Source organism: Lissotriton vulgaris, chromosome 1_1 (genome assembly GCF_964263255.1).
Source record: "Lissotriton vulgaris chromosome 1_1, aLisVul1.2, whole genome shotgun sequence".
Classification (NCBI taxonomy): Eukaryota; Metazoa; Chordata; class Amphibia; order Caudata; family Salamandridae; genus Lissotriton; species Lissotriton vulgaris.
Genome location: NC_141685.1, coordinates 59,613,240 through 59,634,041, shown reverse-complemented (window position 1 = coordinate 59,634,041; position 20,802 = coordinate 59,613,240). Strand labels below are relative to the sequence as shown.

At 53.3% G+C, this 20,802-nt stretch overlaps 1 protein-coding gene across 1 annotated transcript in view; it reads right to left on the bottom strand.

Moving 5' to 3' along the window:
- LOC147737259 (uncharacterized) overlaps positions 1–15,600 on the bottom strand; it is a 286,653-nt gene extending 271,053 nt beyond the window's left edge. The window contains exon 1 of the mRNA XM_086922902.1: positions 15,055–15,600. The gene's annotated coding sequence lies outside the window, so the exon portion shown is untranslated. The remainder of the gene's footprint in view (positions 1–15,054) is intronic.
- Between the last annotated feature and the right edge of the window lie 5,202 nt (positions 15,601–20,802).

The window sequence follows — 20,802 nt, the reverse complement described above, 5'->3', positions numbered from 1 at the left end:
GGTGGCCTTGATAGTGAGGCCTGCTGCTTGCAGAGCCTCTAACACTTTCCTCAGGTGGACCAGGTGATCCTCCCAGGTGGAGCTAAAGACAGCAATATCATCTAGATATGCTGCACAGTAGTCATCCAGCCCAGTAAGGACTTGATTCACCAACCTTTGGAAGGTGGCAGGTGCATTTTTCAGACCAAAGGGCATTACCACAAATTGATAATGCCCACCAGGGGTTGAAAATGCTGTTTTGGGTTTGGCATCCTCAGCTAGCCTGATCTGCCAATACCCAGCTGTTAAGTCAAATGTACTTAAGTAGTTGGCAGAAGCCAATCTATCTATAAGTTCATCTGCCCTTGGTATTGGATGGGCATCAGTCTTAGTGACTGCATTGAGACCCCTGTAGTCTACGCAAAACCTCATCTCTCTCTTACCATCTTGGGTGTGAGGCTTTGGCACTAGAACTACTGGACTAGCCCAAGGGCTATCTGAGGGTTCAATGACTCCCAATTCCAACATTTTCTGCACTTCAGTTTTTATGCAGTCTCTAACATGATCAGGCTGCCTGTAGATTTTACTCTTGACTGGCAGGCTGTCACCAGTGTCAACCTCATGGGTACACCAATTGGTCTGACTGGGTGTCAGAGAGAACATATGTCTGAAAGACTGAAGAACCTGTTTACAGTCTTTCTGCTGATGTTCAGAGAGGCTGCCACAAAAGACAACACCATCTACTGACCCATCATCAGGATTCTGAGTGAGCAGGTCTGGGAGAGGGTCACTCTCTTCCTCCTGTCCCTCATCTATGGCCATGAGCAAGCTCATGTCCTTCCTGTCGACATATGCTTTGAGCCTGTTGACATGGAGTACCCTGTGGGGACTCCTGGGAGTTCCAAGGTCCACCAGGTAGGTGACCTCTCCCTTTTGCTCAAGAATTGTGTGGGGCCCAGACCATTTGTCTTTGAGTGCTGCTGGGGCCACTGGCTCCAACACCCACACCTTCTGTCCAGGCTGATAAACAGTCAGGACAGCCTTTTGGTCATGCCAAGCTTTTTGAAGTTCTTGACTGGCCTTAAGGTTTTCTGATGCCTTCTCCATATACTCAGCCATCCTGGAGCGGAGACCAAGTACATAGTCCATTATGTTGGTTGCAGGCTTTTTGAGAGGTCTCTCCCATCCTTCCTTCACCAAACACAAGGGGCCTCTCACAGGATGCCCATACAAAAGTTCAAAAGGGCTGTAGCCAACCCCCTTTTGTGGGACCTCTCTGTAAGCAAACAGAAGGCAGGGCATCAGGACATCCCATCTACGCCTGAGTGTTTCAGGTAGTCCATGAATCATCCCTTTTAGGGTCCTGTTGAACCTTTCAACAAGCCCATTGCATTGTGGGTGATAGGGTGTAGTGAATTTGTAATTGACACCACACTCCTTCCACATAGCAGTTAAATAGCTTGACATGAAGTTTGCACCTCTGTCAGAGACAACCTCCTTAGGGAAGCCCACTCTGGAGAACACTCCAACTAGGGCCCTTGCCACCACAGGGGCTGTGGTGGTCCTAAGTGGAATAGCTTCAGGATACCTGGTGGCATGATCCACTACCACCAGTATAAACTTGTGCCCTGATGCTGTCTGGGGTTCCATTGGACCAACAATGTCAATCCCCACTCTTTCAAAGGGCACCCCCACCACAGGCATTGGTATAAGGGGGGCCTTTGTTGTGCCACCTGACTTACCACTGGCTTGGCAAGTGACACAGGAGCGACAAAACTCCTTGGTATCCTCATTCATGTGAGGCCAGTGAAAGTGTGAGACAAGCCTGTCCCAAGTCTTTGTCTGGCCTAAGTGTCCTGCTAAGGGAATCTCATGGGCCAAGGTAAGTAGGAAACCTCTCTGAGACAAGGGTACAACCAGCCTCCTGGTCATGCCAGGCTTGGGGTCTCTTGACTCAGTGTACAGGAGTCCATCTTCCCAGTATACCTTGTGGGTACCTGTGGCGTTCCCAGCAGCCTCAGCAGCAGCCTGCTGTCTGAGGGGTTCAAGAGAAGGGCAGCCTAACTGGTCCTTCCCCAGGTCTTCCCTTGAGGGTCCCCCTGAACCCAAGAATTCAACTTGATCAAGTTCAAACTCTCTAGGCTCAGTTTCCCTCAATTCCTGCAGGTCAGCCTCCTCTGAGACTTGATCCACAACCTGGGGCAAGGGGGAAGGCACAGCCTTAACCCTACTGCTCTTTTTCTTGGAAGGTGTCTGGTCCATTGTTCCAGGATCCAGCACCTGTTCAGTGGGGCATCTTCTGGCCTGTGACCTAGTCACAGCAAACACATGTGCTGGCAAACCTAACATTTCCAGATGAGTCCTCTGCTCCACTTCTGACCATTGTGATGACTCCAAATCATTGCCCAACAAACAATCCACTGGGAGGTCTGAACTAACTACAACCTTCTTTTGGCCAGTTACCCCTCCCCAGGAGAAAGCTACAATTGCCATACTATGATTGGTAGTGACATTGCTTGCATTGGTCACCAGGAATTCTGTACCTGGCATGATCTGTCCAGGGTCCACAAAGCTAGGTGTCACCATTGTGACACTGGCACAAGTGTCCCTATAGGCCTGAGCCATTTTTCCATTAATAAAAGGTGTCTGTCTGTATTTGCCCAAAGTATTGGGACTTATGTCAGGGGACATATCCACATCCCCTGTACAAACAAGGACAGCCTGAGTGAGTGTACCAACTAAGTTGTCACACCCCTCAGAACCCAGGGTTAACCCTACTAAACCCTTGGGAGGTGCACTACCACTGCTGGCTGTACTAGGGGGCACAGGTGCCTTAGGGGCTGCAGTGGCAGGAGTCTGCCCTCCTCCTTTCTTGGTGCACTCACTAAACCAGTGAGTTTTACTTTTGCAGTATTGGCACCACCTTTTAGATTGGCCTTCTTTCTTCTTTTGGGGAGCCTGACCCCCACCCTCTTTGGGTTGTTGGGGACCTGTCGAAGACTTCTGGTCATTTTGTTCCCCCTTAGAATCTTTACCCTTCTGGTCTGCTTTCTTCTGACCACCTTGATTCTGGCCCTGGTTCTGTTTAACTCTTGTTCTAACCCATCTGTCTGCCTTCTTTCCCAATTCTTGGGGAGAGGTCAGATCTGAGTCAACAAGATGCTGATGCAACAACTGGTTCTGACAATTGTTTAAAATTTGCTCTCTCATCATCAAATTGTACAATCCTTTATAATCAGTAACCTTACTGCCCAGCAACCAGCCCTCAAAAGCCTTAGTGGCACAATCTACAAAGTCAGCCCAATCTTGAGACTGAGTTTTCTGGGTATCCCTGAACAGCACCCTGTACTGCTCAGTGGTTAGGCCAAACCCATCAACCAGTGCATTTTTCAAGACTTGGTAATCATTAGCATCCTCCACCCTTGTGGTGAGGAGCTTGTCTCTTCCTTTACCCTCAAAGGAGAGCCACAAGATAGCTGCCCACTGACTTGGGGGAACACCTTGCACAGTGCAGGCCCTCTCCAAAGCAGTAATCCATTTGTGGATGTCATCCCCTTGTTTAAAGGGGGGCACTATCTTACCAAGGTGTTTTGTATCAAAACTCCTTTCCCTATTGCTAGGTACAATGCTGCCACCAGTGGGGACTGTCCCACTCAATTGTTGCTCTCTAGCAAAGGCAAGCCTCTCTTTGGCCAGGGCAAGTTCTTCCCTTTCAATCCTCAGGTTGGCTGCCTTTTCCTTAGCTTCATACATTCTCCTCTGGGGAGATGTCATTCCCCTTTGAGAGGAACGTTGAGAGCCATTGGTATGAAGGGATCTGATAGAGCCTCTTGATAGAGATCTATCTCGTCCATTCCCAATGTTAAGCTGACCTGAGAGTGGCCCCAAGGGTCCCCTAGTGCCCATCTCATGTCTGCTTAAGTTGGACCTGGTTAGTCTGTTGACTTCTACCTGTTCCTTTTCTGCCTCATCCCCTGATACCAAATCATCATCCTCATCATCAGCATCATCTGCTTCCTGAAGAGGATGGTCCTGGGCATCAAAGGGACCCTGTAAGGAGGGCATGTTGCCATCTGAATTAGAAGGGTCTGGGTTACCAGCCCTCCTTGCATCATGAGTCTCTAAGAGACCAATCAGAAAGGCAGTTGTGGGGTTAGACCCCTGCTTAATCTTCCTAGAGGTACACACTTGTCGTAACTCATGGAAGCTAAGCGCAGTATATCTTGAAGAGATGACCTGTGGAGGGTCAACTGACACAAGGGGAACCTCAGTGTTTCCTCCTTTGTCCGACATACTGTTTCTAGTGTGGTGTAAGTGATGCACCTACCTACACTATGTGTTTACCTACTGATCCCTTGCTAAGAGTTGCAGCCAAGGTGTGCTAAGCCTTGAGGAGCTACAACAGCTGGTTCAGTAGAACTCAGAGTATTCTAAGCTTTAGTTATGTGTACCTAACAGTACTTATGTGATCTTTCAACAAGATATTCTTAGGATACGTGTGGTAAAACAACAGCAAGCTCAAATCCCAACCGCTGCTCACCAATGTGAGAAGGTGGCCTGATATGCAGTGCTCACTATTCTAGTGAACACTATGTATCAGTCCAGCAACCCTTATTGATGATTGGTTGTAAGTCAACCTTATAGACCAGCTATCCTAGTAGCGTGGATACGAGCAGTCTAAGGCTAAAGACTCGAGAGGGCGCGTTAAGCCAGCTGTTTACCACACATATACCCCTTGAATACCAAGTGAAAGGACACCACACAAGTGTTATGAAAATAAACAGGTATTTATTTAAAGATCACAACAGCCCTGTACTCTTTATGAGGACAGGGTACTAAGCACAAACCGAAACTCTTACAAAAATACTTAAGTTAGCACAGTATATACAAATGCCCGAGGGGCACGGAAAACCATATACTCTGAAAGTGGAATGCGAAATTCCTAGCAGGTGAGTACAGTACTAATAGCTTTTGGAATCGCTAGGACTTGACTAGGGAATCGTTAGATTACTTCTAGGAGGCCTAGGGGACTCGGGTGCAGTGTGTGCACTCTCACGCGAGATGCGGGACAAAAGTCTATGGTAGCTAGGAATTAGAAAGTTAGTGTTCTCGGGCGAACCCGACCTGGTAGGGAGAAAACGAAAGTAGATTCTGACCCTTGGATAGTGAGGCTATGCTGGGGCACCGAAATGCCGAAGTTACCTAGCCCAGGGGCTGCAGCTGCATAGGTCTGAAAAGACGTCGGGAATCCTCGTAGACGGACCAGGAGCCGGAAGAAAAGATGCTGGCCGGTGACCAGTGAAGAAAGTTCAGTCGGATCCAAGCCTGGATCTTGAAGATAGATGACACCTGAAAGCAGAGGGGACCAAGTTCGAGACTACTAGCCAGTAGTCAGTGGGCACCAGGAGGGCACCGGATGGTAGCCACCTCGACTAGGTGAGTGGGTGACGCTTGACTCGAAGATCTCACGGACCAGGAGGCGTTGTCGGCGACCAGGATGGAGGATCGAGCTGTCCCACGAAGATAGAAGCTGTCGGCGTCGCTGGACCCAGGATTGGGCAACAAAGCCTTGGCAAATTCAAGCCCACGCGGTGGACCTAAAATGGCGTCTGGAGTGGACCAGGAGGGTCCGGGGTGCCTCTCTTGAAGAAGGAAGCAAGGGCCAGCCTGGAGCAACCAGACCAGCAGAAGAGTTGTCGTCGGGCGTCGTTCAGAAGGCCACAAGCCAGCCGGCTAGTAGCCAAACAACGCGGTGCACAGCAAACAGCAGAAGGGCCCCACGCCGATCGTGGAGATGCAGGGAGGCTGATCTTGGGTGCTGGAGCTGCGCAGGGTTGGGGCTTCTCGGACCCCAAAGCACTCACCAGTGGAAGACTCGGTGGGCTTGCAATAAAGATGTCGTGCAGTCTTGGCGATCGTCGGTCCCTTGAGGTCTCGTCGCACTCACGGTTCTCAGCTTTGCTGTAGAGGTGAGTAGAGGTCAGAGGTGCCAGGGAAGCCGGGTCTCGTCGTGCTGGGTCGTCGGATTCGTGATGAAGGACTTGCAGCGGGCCGCAGTGTTCGTTAGGATGGTGCCTGCGGATGCAGGGTGACTACTCCTTAGCCACAAGGGAGAATCTTGAAGAAGAAATCGTGAAGTCCTTTCGAAGAAAGTGGTATCTTGATTCCAAAGATGATCTAATTTTAACAGGGGGCCCGCTCCCATCTTTATACTAAAAAAGGGGGCTGACCCGGTGACTAGGTCCTGCCTATGGGTGGGACTAGGTGGGGGGTGGTTACACCCCTCAGCCATGCTGGACTTCCCCAGGCCAGGGGCTGGTGTGCCCCTGGAACTGGTTCAGACCGGCCTATGCGTAGTGAGCACCGGGGTGCCACTCAGCAGTCACCTTCCTGTAAAGCCCTGCCTACCCAGGATACACAAAACCATGTCTGGGACGGTGCTAGCACCGCCCCTGACAGGAAACCCTTTGTCCAGGCTCCCCTCGCTGGAAGGGCTCCCAGCTGCAGGGGGTCAGACTCGTGTCTGTGGTGGCAGCATCCATTTTGTGGAGCTGAGGCTTCAGTTAACTTTAACCGGGGTTCACAGTTACATACATGTCGTGTCCCTCTAGAAGGGTGGAATGCTAACCCCGTCGCCAGAATTGGCGAGGGGTTAGTATTCCAATTCGTATGACACCTTACTCGACATGTTTTGATAAAGCAATACCAAAGATAGCATTTAACCGCGAGGATTATAATGCACTTAAGAGTATATGGTATGCGATATCATGGAACAGCTATTAGGACTTGATTCCGCAAGCTGCAGACAGGCTCAGCTCATGCCAGAGCACCATCTCACACGATTCCAAGCACTCTGCCTTCAGGATTGTCAAGGCCTGCCATAGGAGTGACTGATAGGAATCTGTGTGTCCATTTTAGGGTTAGGTATAGGTATACTACACCTACAGCAAAGGGTGATTACACGACTTTGCCCCAGCTGTCATGCAGCCAGTTGTGTCAAATTTAGGAGGCCAGCCAGGGGTGGCATAATACATGCTGCAGCCCCTGGTAGCCCTGGGTACACCTATGCCCTGAGTTACAGGGTCTGATAAGGTGGCCCAGTACCAATTGGTAGATGCACCTAGGGTACATGAAGTAATTTAGAAAGAGAACAGCCAGGCTGTGGGTCTGATTGGCAGGCCCACAGCCAGAGAAAGTCGTAAACCAGTGAAACAAAAGCAAAAAAATCTGGGTGATCATAGGATTGCAGACCCTACTCTCCTACAAAGATATCCTGCACCTAATATGCACCTGTAAAGGTCTGGACAAAGAGCGCAGATCTCACTTAAAATTGCCCCTTAATAAGCTGGGTATAAGAACATGCCGGCAAGCGGTCAAGGCTTGCTTCGATGGAAAAATCATTCATTTAGCAAGCCACCTTGTCAAATTCTTAGAGAAAGCAGAAAATAAACATCCATCCATCCACCCACCCATCCATCCATCCATCCGTTCAAAGAACATCAAACATCAAAGAACATGTTGTTGTGTTAATGCTTTGCTGCGCCCGTTTGATTTACAATGTGCTTTCTCTTTCCACAAACTCGACGTTTGTGTTCCTTTATTTTGAGATGTTTTTAGTATTACTGTCACACACACAACCACACACACGACACACACACAGCCACACACACAACCACACACACACAACCACACACACACAACCACACAAACAACCACACTCACAACCACACACCCAAACACACAACCCCACACAACCACACACATAACCACAACCACGCCCACATACAACCCCACACCCACATACAACCCCCCCACACACACACACAACCACACCACACATAACCACAACCACACACACAACCGCACACACACATACCACACAAACACAGCCACACACACAACCACACACACAACCACACACACAACCACACACACACCCACACACACACAACCACACACACACACACAACCACACACACACAACCACACACACACAACCACACACACACAACCACACACACAAGCACAACCACACACACAACCACAAAAACACACAACCACAAACACACATACAACCACACACACAACCACACACACACACAACCACACACACAACCACACACACAGCCACACCATCAGTGCACACTTTTAACAGGCACAGACACCATCAGTCGTCAGTGCACGCTTTTACCAGGCAGACACACTCCACCAGCCGTCAGTGCACGCCTTCACCAGGCAGACACACACCACCAGTCATCAGTGCATGTTTTCACCAGGCACACACACACCACTAGCCGTCAGTGCACACTTTCACCAGGCACACACACCACCAGCCGTCAGTGCACGCTTCCACCAAGCACACACACCACCAGCCGTCAGTGCACGCTTCCACCAGGCACACACACCTCCAGCCGGCAGTGCACGCTTCCACCAAGCACACACTCCACCAGCCGTCAGTGCACGCTTTCACCAGGCACACACACCACCAGCCGTCAGTGCACGCTTTCACCAGGCAGACACACCACCAGCTGGCTGTGCACGCTTTCACCAGGCACACACAGCACCAGCCGGCAGTGCACACTTGCAACAGGCACACACACCACCAGCTTTGAGAAGTGGTAAGTGTGATCTCCACATAGAATTACATCAGTTTTCCAAGATTAATATCCATTCTTTCCAGATCGTGATATGGAGGACAGAGACATTTTTGTTTGCAGTGAAGTTTCTTTATTTTTATTCATAGAACAAGGACAGCCGACACGTGTTTCGCCCTCTCTTGGCGATTTGCGCCGGGGCTTTCTCAAGGCTAAGTAGGTTAAATCACGTAGACAGTTGTCGTTTCCAAATATTTATATAATTCTTCAAAGGTAAAACAATTTCATCATAGTAGTAGCAGACCTTCTTCTTGGTGCCCCCTTGACTGTACGCCATGAAGCCCCGTGCTGCTGGTGCGGCTGCTGTGAGCTGGTACCGACCCCTCCTCCTTCGGCCGCCGGTACCAGCTCACAGCAGCCGCACCAGCAGCACGGGGCTTCATGGCGTACAGTCAAGGGGGCACCAAGATGAAGGTCTGCTACTACTATGATGAAAATGTTTTACCTTTGAAGAATTATATTTCCGTATTTGGGACACTGTAAACAAAAATGTCTCTGTCCTCCATATCACGATCTGGAAAGAATGGATATTAATCTTGGAAAACTGATGTAATTCTATGTGGAGATCACACTTACCACTTCTCAAAACTGTCTCCTTATTTTGAAGCCCAAGAGGTCCAGAGCTTCGAGTGTGTCTCCACCCACCTATCAATACTACTTATTCAAGTGTTGTTCAAAGCCTTAAAATCCCTGGACCTTTGCTACCCCATCCACACACACCACCAGCTATCAGTGCACGCTTTCACCAGGCACACACACCACCAGCCGTCAGTGCACGCTTTCACCAGGCACACACACTAGCAGCCGTCAGTGCGCGCTTTCACCAGGCACACACACCACCAGCCGGCAGTGCACGCTTTCACCAGGCACACACATCACCAGCTGGCAGTGCACACTTCCAACAGGCACACACACCACCAGCCGTCAGTGCACGCTTTCACCAAGCACACCCACCACCAGCCGTCAGTGCATGCTTCCACCAGGCACACACACCTCCAGGCGGCAGTGCACACTTCCACCAAGCACACACTCCACCAGCCATCAGTGCACGCTTTCACCAGGCACACACACCACCAGCCGTCAGTGCACGCTTTCACCAGGCACACACACCACCAGCCGGCAGTGCACACTTTCACCAGGCACACACACCACCAGCCATCAGTGCACGCTTCCACCAAGCACACACACCACCAGCCGGCAGTGCACGCTTTCACCAGGCACACACACCACCAGCCATCAGTGCACGCTTCCACCAAGCACACACACCACCAGCCGTCAGTGCAGGCTTTCACCAGGCACACACACCACCAGCCATCAGTGCAAGCTTCCACCAAGCACACACACCACCAGCCGGCAGGGCACGCTTTCACCAGGCACACACACCACCAGCCGTCAGTGCACACTTCCACCGGGCATACACACCACCAGCCGTCAGTGCACGCTTTCACCAGGCACACACACCACCAGCCGTCAGTGCACGCTTCCACCAGGCACACACACCACCAGCAGGCAGTGCACACTTCCAACAGGCACACACACCACCAGCCATCAGTGCACGCTTCCACCAAGCACACACACCACCAGCCGGCAGTGCACGCTTTCACCAGGCACACACACCACCAGCCGTCAGTGCACGCTTCCACGAAGCACACACTCCACCAGCCGTCAGTGCACGCTTTCACCAGGCACACACACCACCAGCCGCCAGTGCACGCTTCCACGAAGGACACACTCCACCAGCTGTCAGTGCACGCTTTCACCAGGCACACACACCACCAGCTGGCAGTGCACACTTCCAACAGGCACACACACCACCAGCCGTCAGTGCACGCTTTCACCAAGCACACACACCACCAGCCGTCAGTGCATGCTTCCACCAGGCACACACACCTCCAGCCGGCAGTGCACACTTCCACCAAGCACACACTCCACCAGCCGTCAGTGCACGCTTTCACCAGGCACACACACCACCAGCCGTCAGTGCACGCTTTCACCAGGCACACACACCACCAGCCGGCAGTGCACGCTTTCACCAGGCACACAAACCACCAGCCATCAGTGCACGCTTCCACCAAGCACACACACCACCAGCCGGCAGTGCACGCTTTCACCAGGCACACACACCACCAGCCATCAGTGCACGCTTCTACCAAGCACACACACCACCAGCCGTCAGTGCACGCTTTCACCAGGCACACACACCACCAGCCATCAGTGCACGCTTCCACCAAGCACACACACCACCAGCCGTCAGTGCACGCTTTCACCAGGCACACACACCACCAGCCGTCAGTGCACGCTTCGACCGGGCATACACACCACCAGCCGTCAGTGCACGCTTTCACCAGGCACACACACCACCAGCCATCAGTGCACGCTTCCACCAGGCACACACACCACCAGCCGGCAGTGCACACTTCCAACAGGCACACACACCACCAGCCATCAGTGCACGCTTCCACCAAGCACACACACCACCAGCCGGCAGTGCACGCTTTCACCAGGCACACACACCACCAGCCGTCAGTGCACGCTTCCACGAAGCACACACTCCACCAGCCATCAGTGCACGCTTTCACCAGGCACACACACCACCAGCCGTCAGTGTACGCTTCCACGAAGCACACACTCCACCAGCCGTCAGTGCACGCTTTCACCAGGCACACACACCACCAGCTGGCAGTGCACACTTCCAACAGGCACACACACCACCAGCCGTCAGTGCACGCTTTCACCAAGCACACACACCACCAGCCGTCAGTGCATGCTTCCACCAGGCTCACACACCTCCAGCCGGCAGTGCACACTTCCACCAAGCACACACTCCACCAGCCGTCAGTGTACGCTTTCACCAGGCACACACACCACCAGCCGTCAGTGCACGCTTTCACCAGGCACACACACCACCAGCCGGCAGTGCACGCTTTCACCAGGCACACACACCACCAGCCATCAGTGCACGCTTCCACCAAGCACACACACCACCAGCCGTCAGTGCACGCTTTCACCAGGCACACACACCACCAGCCATCAGTGCACGCTTCCACCAAGCACACACACCACCAGCCGTCAGTGCACGCTTTCACCAGGCACACACACCACCAGCCGTAGGTGCACGCTTCCACCGGGCATACACATCACCAGCCGTCAGTGCACGCTTTCACCAGGCACACACACCACCAGCCGTCAGTGCACGCTTCCACCAGGCACACACACCACCAGCCGGCAGTGCACGTTTCCACCAAGCACACACACCACCAGCCGGCAGTGCACGCTTTCACCAGGCACACACACCACCAGCCGTCAGTACACGCTTCCACGAAGCACACACTCCACCAGCCGTCAGTGCACGCTTTCACCAGGCACACACACCACCAGCCGGCAGTGCACACTTCCAACAGGCACACACACCGCCAGCCATCCGTGCACACATCATTTGTTAACACATCCACAATTAACTATTGTAGCAATCGCAGTATGGCGCACTTTACTTTTAAACATATTCATCTAAAGCGCAGCATGCCACCGTTGCTACAAAAATAAATACACATTTTTTTGGCCTACAATTTATAGACTTTTGTTGCAACTGGTGTTGCAATATTTAGCAATGCCAATAGCTCAAACTTAATTAACCCGAGACGTATTGCATTGCAAATGCTTGTTTTCCTTTGGGTGAGGGCTTGCTTAATGTAAACGTGCGATCCTTCACTACAGGTAAAGTGTCAGTCACCAACATTTGAAGCAGGGGGGGCAGGCTGGGGCAGGAGCGCCCCCTTGAAGTCCCCCCTACCCCCTCCAGCCCTGCAGCTTCAGAAAGGATGCAGCAGAGCCGTATCTGTCACCCCCTCCTCAGGGCCGACCATGCTCAGGACGCAGGCGGTCCCCCCAGGTCCCCCCCCCGCTCCAAACACCTCATCCTGTGGGCCGTCCATGCTCAGGACTGACGGACGCAGGCGGCCCCCCCAGGTCCCCCCAGGTCTTATCCCCCCCCCGCTCCAAACGCCTCATCCTCGGGGCCGTCCATGCTCAGGACTGACGGACGCAGGCGGCCCCCCCAGGTCCCCCCAGGTCCCCCCAGCTCCAAACGCCTCATCCTTCGGGCCGTCCATGCTCAGGACTGACGGACGCAGGGGGTCCACCCAGGCCCCCCCCCAGCTCCAAACGCCTCATCCTTCGGGCCGTCCATGCTCAGGACTGACGGACGCAGGCGGTCCCCCCAGGTCCCCCCAGCTTCAAACGCCTCATCCTCAGGACCGTCCATGCTCAGGACTGACGGACGCAGGCGGTCCCCCCAGGTCCCCCCAGCTTCAAACGCCTCATCCTCAGGACCGTCCATGCTCAGGACTGACGGACGCAGGCGGTCCACCCAGGTCCCCCCAGCTCCAAACGCCTCATCCTCAGGGCCGTCCATGCTCAGGACTGACGGACACAGGCGGTCCCCCCAGGTCCCCCCAGCTTCAAACGCCTCATCCTCAGGACCGTCCATGCTCAGGACTGACGGACGCAGGCGGTCCCCCCAGCTTCAAACGCCTCATCCTCAGGACCGTCCATGCTCAGGACTGACGGACGCAGGCGGTCCACCCAGGTCCCCCCAGCTCCAAACGCCTCATCCTCAGGGCCGTCCATGCTCAGGACTGACGGACGCAGGCGGTCCCCCCAGGTCCCCCCAGCTCCAAACGCCTCATCCTCAGGGCCGTCCATGCTCAGGACTGACGGACGCAGGCGGTCCACCCAGGTCCCCCCAGCTCCAAACGCCTCATCCTCAGGGCCGTCCATGCTCAGGACTGAAGGACGCAGGCGGTCCACCCAGGTCCCCCCAGCTCCAAACGCCTCATCCTCAGGACCGTCCATGCTCAGGACTGACGGACGCAGGCGGTCCCCCCAGGTCCCCCCAGCTTCAAACGCCTCATCCTCAGGACCGTCCATGCTCAGGACTGACGGACGCAGGCGGTCCCCCCAGGTCCCCCCAGCTTCAAACGCCTCATCCTCAGGACCGTCCATGCTCAGGACTGACGGACGCAGGCGGTCCACCCAGGTCCCCCCAGCTCCAAACGCCTCATCCTCAGGGCCGTCCATGCTCAGGACTGACGGACGCAGGCGGTCCCCCCAGGTCCCCCCAGCTCCAAACGCCTCATCCTCAGGGCCGTCCATGCTCAGGACTGACGGACGCAGGCGGTCCCCCCAGGTCCCCCCAGCTTCAAACGCCTCATCCTCAGGACCGTCCATGCTCAGGACTGACGGACGCAGGCGGTCCCCCCAGGTCCCCCCAGCTTCAAACGCCTCATCCTCAGGACCGTCCATGCTCAGGACTGACGGACGCAGGCGGTCCACCCAGGTCCCCCCAGCTCCAAACGCCTCATCCTCAGGGCCGTCCATGCTCAGGACTGAAGGACGCAGGCGGCCCTCCCAGGTCCCCCCAGCTCCAAACGCCTCATCCTCAGGGCCGTCCATGCTCAGGACTGACGGACGCAGGCGGCCCTCCCAGGTCCCCCCAGCTCCAAACGCCTCATCCTCAGGGCCGTCCATGCTCAGGACTGACGGACGCAGGCGGTCCCCCCATTTCCCCCCCCCCCCCCCCCCCCCCCCGCTCCAAACGCCTCCTCCTTCGGGCACTCCCTGAGCCTCCTCTGGAACCATCCTGAGCCCCAGACTGGCCTCTCCTTCAGACTAAAGATGCGGATTATTGAAGGTGAGACCAGAATGAAACAGAAGCCAAAATAAGACAAGACAGGGACCCCAAGCCACAGCACCGGTTGCCACAGCTCACGCAGGAAAGAAGCCATGGAAATGTAAACTGAGAAGGGGGTGTTTGGGTGTCTGTTGTAACGATTGCACCAGAGAAGTCTCGAGTCTGCCACGAGCAGGAGAACAGTCAAGGGGGGAGGGGGGTAAGAAGGGAGGGGGTGCCCTCCGAGGGGCATGGTCGTGGGGTTCATGCCCCCGGGGCCACCGATGATAGCCCCGCGCCGCTCTCGGAGAGGAGCCTGCGGCAGAGATGGATGGGAAGGAACAGATCCGAAAAGATAGACCCTTCGGAGGTCAAAGGTCCCAGTCTGCGCCACATTTGATTGCAGAAAGCTTCGGACCCGACACATTGTCCTTCAGAATCAGGTGTGGCCTGGCCTCGCGCGGACACATGGGTGGTCATATCACAGAGGCTCTGTCATGTGTGTTTCATGGGGTTTGGTCTGTTCTTCCCCAATCACCCAGAAATGGAGGCAGAGATTTCGCCAATCGATATATTTGCTTTATTATCCCGAATTAATAATGGAACCCGAAGAGAGATTGAGTCTCGGGAAAGGGAACCCTGGCAGGTAATCATGACAATATTACGTGTATCGATCCAGCACTCACTTCAACCGGTCCCGCCCTGCGCCACCGCACACGGGGGGGGGGGGGGGGGGGGGGGTGCTCTACTTACGAGCAGGTCCGATGTCTGTCGGTCTCGAGCAGCAACTGTGGAACCTCCCGGTGCCGAGAACTGCTCAGAGCACTGAAAAGACCCCCCTTCCATCAGCGCCAGGCCTCACGTCCGAACCGCAGAGAGGCCTCGAAGAGGGAGGGGTGTGGAGCAAACACCTGCTGGCCTGACCAAAGTGCAGAGTGCAGACCGGAAGCAACACCTGCTCAGAGCTTTGAAGAAACAACAAGCACTGGAAAGACAACACCCTCCATCAGTGCATGCTGCGCCAGCCTCACGTCCGAACCGCAGAGAGGCCTCGAAGAGGGAGGGGTGTGGAGCAAACAACTGCAAGCCTGACCAAAGTGCAGAGTGCAGACCGGAAGCAACACCTGCTCAGAGCTTTGAAGAAACAACAAGCACTGGAAAGACAACACCCTCCATCAGTGCATGCTGCGCCAGCCTCACGTCCGAACCGCAGAGAGGCCTCGAAGAGGGAGGGGTGTGGAGCAAACAACTGCTGGCCTGACCAAAGTGCAGAGTGCAGACCGGAAGCAACAACTGCTCCCAGGACTGATACAGGCAGAGTGTTGTGTGGGAGAGCAGCAAGCTCAACAAGCATTGGCATAGCCAATAGGTCTCGCCTCTGGGACCTTATACGTGTTTAGTTATGCAGCACAATATCCATGGCGCAACAACATCAACTGTTGCATGAGTAAACACTTATAAGGTCCCAAAGGCAAGACCTATTGGCTATGCCAATGCTTGTTTCTATGCTCATTTATTCTAGTTTTGTTTTCAGTGTGTAAAAGCGAACCAGCGCTTCACACAGCAAAGCAGAGGAAACACAACCAGGGGCTACCTCCAGCAGGATGAGACCCCCCTGTATCGAGGCCTCACCCCCGGGCACTTGTCTCCTATAAAGGACCATGTGTAGCGCTGAGAAAGAAGAGTCATTATAGCTCTCAGCTCCTGGCGCTAAAGAACCCGCACTAGGCGCTTTAGTGCAGGCTGGAGGAGCAGAAAGCGCGGGTTTGTTGCGGCCCTGACAGCAAGATTTAAAAATACTTATCTCTTTGGTAGTATATTTTCCAATTGTTGCCCACGGCGAACAGGGTATTATTCTATTTGTAGACGATATCTTTCTGATGCCGGGTATGGCTCAGATGTGTATGGCGCTTCTATCTTGGTAAAGCATAGAAGCGGCCTGTAGCGCGTCCGGACCCAAAGGCAGTGTTCCTGTTTGTTCCCGTGGGCAACAATTGGAAAATATAACACATTATGATCTTCAAGCCTGAAACTATGAAAACAAACCAGTAAATAATTGACTTCTCATCGTAGACTCATACGAAGTATCTGCGGTCAAGGGCCCGGCTGGGTTGGAATTATCACCAGCTGAGCGACCTTCCTGACCTGAACACAGCCATCTAGCCCTGAGGAATCGCGAGTGCGATGAAACACGTGTCGGCTGGCTGTTTGCTACATTAAAGACTCCAAGATTTACTCTTCATGAGAGTTTTTGTTTTGATACTGCTGTCATTTTGTTACTATCTTTGTTTGTATATTGTTACTTAACAGTGTATACACCGTCTTGAGTGCATCGGCAACCGAGTTTGTACTTATGACAGTGTGTGCACGTGCAGACCAGAGGTCGTATTTCAGACAGTGTCTGCACGTGCCAACCAGAGGTCGTACTTATGACAGTGTGTGCACGTGCGGACCAGAGGTCATACTTATGACAGTGTGTGCACGTGTGAACCAGAGGTCGTACTTATGACAGTGTGTGCACGTGCGGACCAGAGGTCGTATTTCAGACAGTGCTGTGAGAAGTTGGCCTGGAATATGCTGTTCACTATTCTAGTGGGCACGTGCGGACCAGAGGTCACACTTATGACAGTGTGTGCACGTGTGTACCAGAGGTCGTACATAAGACAGTGTGTGCACGTGCAGACCAGAGGTCGTACTTTTGACAGTGTTTGCACGTGCCGACCAGAGGTCATACTTATAACAGTGTGTGCATGTTGGACCAGAGGTCGTACTTATGACAGTGTGTGCACGTGCGGACCAGAGGTCGTACTTATGACAGTGTGTGCACGTGCGGACCAGAGGTCGTACTTATGACAGTGTGTGCACGTGCAGACCAGAGGTCGTATTTCAGACAGTGTCTGCACGTGCCAACCAGAGGTCGTACTTATGACAGTGTGTGCACGTGCGGACCAGAGGTCATACTTATGACAGTGTGTGCACGTGTGAACCAGAGGTCGTACTTATGACAGTGTGTGCACGTGCGGACCAGAGGTCGTATTTCAGACAGTGCTGTGAGAAGTTGGCCTGGAATATGCTGTTCACTATTCTAGTGGGCACGTGCGGACCAGAGGTCACACTTATGACAGTGTGTGCACGTGTGTACCAGAGGTCGTACATAAGACAGTGTGTGCACGTGCAGACCAGAGGTCGTACTTTTGACAGTGTTTGCACGTGCCGACCAGAGGTCATACTTATAACAGTGTGTGCATGTTGGACCAGAGGTCGTACTTATGACAGTGTGTGCACGTGCGGACCAGAGGTCGTACTTATGGCAGTGTGTGCACGTGCGGGCCAGAGGTCGTACTTATGACAGTGTGTGCACATGTGGACCAGAGGTCGTACTTATGACAGTGTCCGCATGTGCGGACCAGAGATCGTACTTATGATAGTGTGTGCACGTGTGGACCAGAGGTCGTACTTATGACAGTGTGTTCACGTGAACCAGAGGTCGTACTTATGACAGTGTTTGAACGTGTGGACCAGAGGACGTACTTATGACAGTGTGTGCACGTGCAGACCAGAGGTCGTACTTATGAGAGTGTGTGTACGTGCAGACCAGAGGTCGTACTTATGACAGTGTTTGCACGTGCGGACCAGAGGTCGTACTTATGACAGTGTGGGCACGTGCAGACCAGAGGTCGCACTTATGACAGTGTGTGCACGTGCGGACCAGAGGTCGTACTTATGACAGTGTGTGCATGTATGAACCAGAGGGCTTACTAATGGCAGTGTGTGCGCATGCGGACCAGAGGTCGTACTTATGACAGTGTGTGTACGTGAACCAGAGGTCGTACTTATGACAGTGTGTGCACGTGAACCAGAGGTCGTACTTATGACAGTGTGTGCACGTGCGGACCAGAGGTCGTACTTATGACAGTGTGTGCGCATGTGCGAACCAGAGGTCGTACTTATGACAGTGTGTGCGCGTGCCGACCAGAGTTCACACTTATGACAGTGTGTGCACGTGCAGACCAGAGGTCGTACTTATGACAGTGTTTGCATGTGCGGACCAGAGGTCGTACTTATGACAGTGTGTGCGCGTGCGGACCAGAGTTCATACTTATGACAGTGTGGGCACGTGCAGACCAGAGGTCGTACTTATAACAGTGTGTTCACGTGCGGACCAGAGGTCGTACTTATGACAGTGTGTGCATGTATGCACCAGAGGGCTTACTAATGACAGTGTGTGCGCGTGCGGACCAGAGGTCGTACTTATGACAGTGTGTGTACGTGAACCAGAGGTCGTACTTATGACAGTGTGTGCACGTGAACCAGAGGTCGTACTTATGACAGTGTGTGCACGTGCGGACCAGAGGTCGTACTTATGACAGTGTGTGCGCATGTGCGAACCAGAGGTCGTACTTATGACAGTGTGTGCGCGTGCCGACCAGAGTTCACACTTATGACAGTGTGTGCACGTGCAGACCAGAGGTCGTACTTATGACAGTGTTTGCATGTGCGGACCAGAGGTCGTACTTATGACAGTGTGTGTACGTGAACCAGAGGTCGTACTTATGACAGTGTGTGCACGTGAACCAGAGGTCGTACTTATGACAGTGTGTGCGCATGTGCGAACCAGAGGTCGTACTTATGACAGTGTGTGCGCGTGCCGACCAGAGTTCACACTTATGACAGTGTGTGCATGTGCAGACCAGAGGTCGTACTTATGACAGTGTTTGCATGTGCGGAACAGAGGTCGTACTTATGACAGTGTGTGCGCGTGCGGACCAGAGTTCATACTTATGACAGTGTGGGCACGTGCAGACCAGAGGTCGTACTTATAACAGTGTGTTCACGTGCGGACCAGAGGTCGTACTTATGACAGTGTGTGCATGTATGCACCAGAGGGCTTACTAATGACAGTGTGTGCGCGTGCGGACCAGAGGTCGTACTTATGACAGTGTGTGTACGTGAACCAGAGGTCGTACTTATGACAGTGTGTGCACGTGAACCAGAGGTCGTACTTATGACAGTGTGTGCACGTGCGGACCAGAGGTCATACTTATGACAGTGTGTGCGCGTGTGCGAACCAGAGGTCGTACTTATGACAGTGTGTGCGCGTGTGTACCAGAGGTCGTACATAAGACAGTGTGTGCACGTGCAGACCAGAGGTCGTACTTTTGACAGTGTGTGCATGTGAACCAGAGGTCATACTTATAACAGTGTGTGCATGTGTGGACCAGAGGTCGTACTTATGACAGTGTGTGCACGTGCGGACCAGAGGTCATACCTATGACAGTGTGTGCATGTGTGAACCAGAGGTCGTACTTATGACAGTGTGTGCACATGCAGACCAGAGGTCTTACTTATGACAGTGTGTGCACGTGCAGACCAAAGGTCGTACTTATGACAGTGTTTGCACGTGCCGACCAGAGGTCATACTTATGACAGTGTGTGCATGTGTGGACCAGAGGTCGTACTTATGACAGTGTCCGCATGTGCGGACCAGAGGTCGTACTTATGATAGTGTGTGCACGTGCGGACCAGAGGTCGTACTTATGACAGTGTGGTCACGTGAACCAGAGGTCTTACTTATGATAGTGTGTGCACAATGGGACCAGAGGTCGTACTTATGGCAGTGTTTGCACGTGCAGACCAGAGGTCGTACTTTTGACAGTGTGTGCATGTGAACCAGAGGTCATACTTATAACAGTGTGTGCACGTGCGGACCAGAGGTCATACCTATGACAGTGTGTGCATGTGTGAACCAGAGGTCGTACTTATGACAGTGTGTGCACATGCAGACCAGAGGTCTTACTTATGACAGTGTGTGCACGTGCAGACCAAAGGTCGTACTTATGACAGTGTTTGCACGTGCCGACCAGAGGTCATACTTATGACAGTGTGTGCATGTGTGGACCAGAGGTCGTACTTATGACAGTGTCCGCATGTGCGGACCAGAGGTCGTACTTATGATAGTGTGTGCACGTGCGGACCAGAGGTCGTACTTATGACAGTGTGGTCACGTGAACCAGAGGTCTTACTTATGATAGTGTGTGCACAATGGGACCAGAGGTCGTACTTATGGCAGTGTTTGCACGTGTGGACCAGAGGTCGTACTTATGACAGTGTGTGCACGTGCGGACCAGAGGTCGTACTTATGACAGTGTGTGCAGGTGCAGACCAGAGGTCGTACTTATGACAGTGTGTGCACGTGCGACCAGAGGTCACACTTATGACAGTGTGTGCACGTGTGTATCAGAGGACGTACATAAGGCAGTGTGTGCACGTGCAGACCAGAGGTCGTACTTTTGACAGTGTGTGCACGTGAACCAGAGGTCATACTTATAACAGTGTGTGCATGTGTGGACCAGAGGTCGTACTTATGACAGTGTGTGCACGTGCGGACCAGAGGTCATACCTATGACAGTGTGTGCATGTGTGAACCAGAGGTCGTACTTATGACAGTGTGTGCACGTGCGGACCAGAGGTCTTACTTATGACAGTGTGTGCACATGCCGA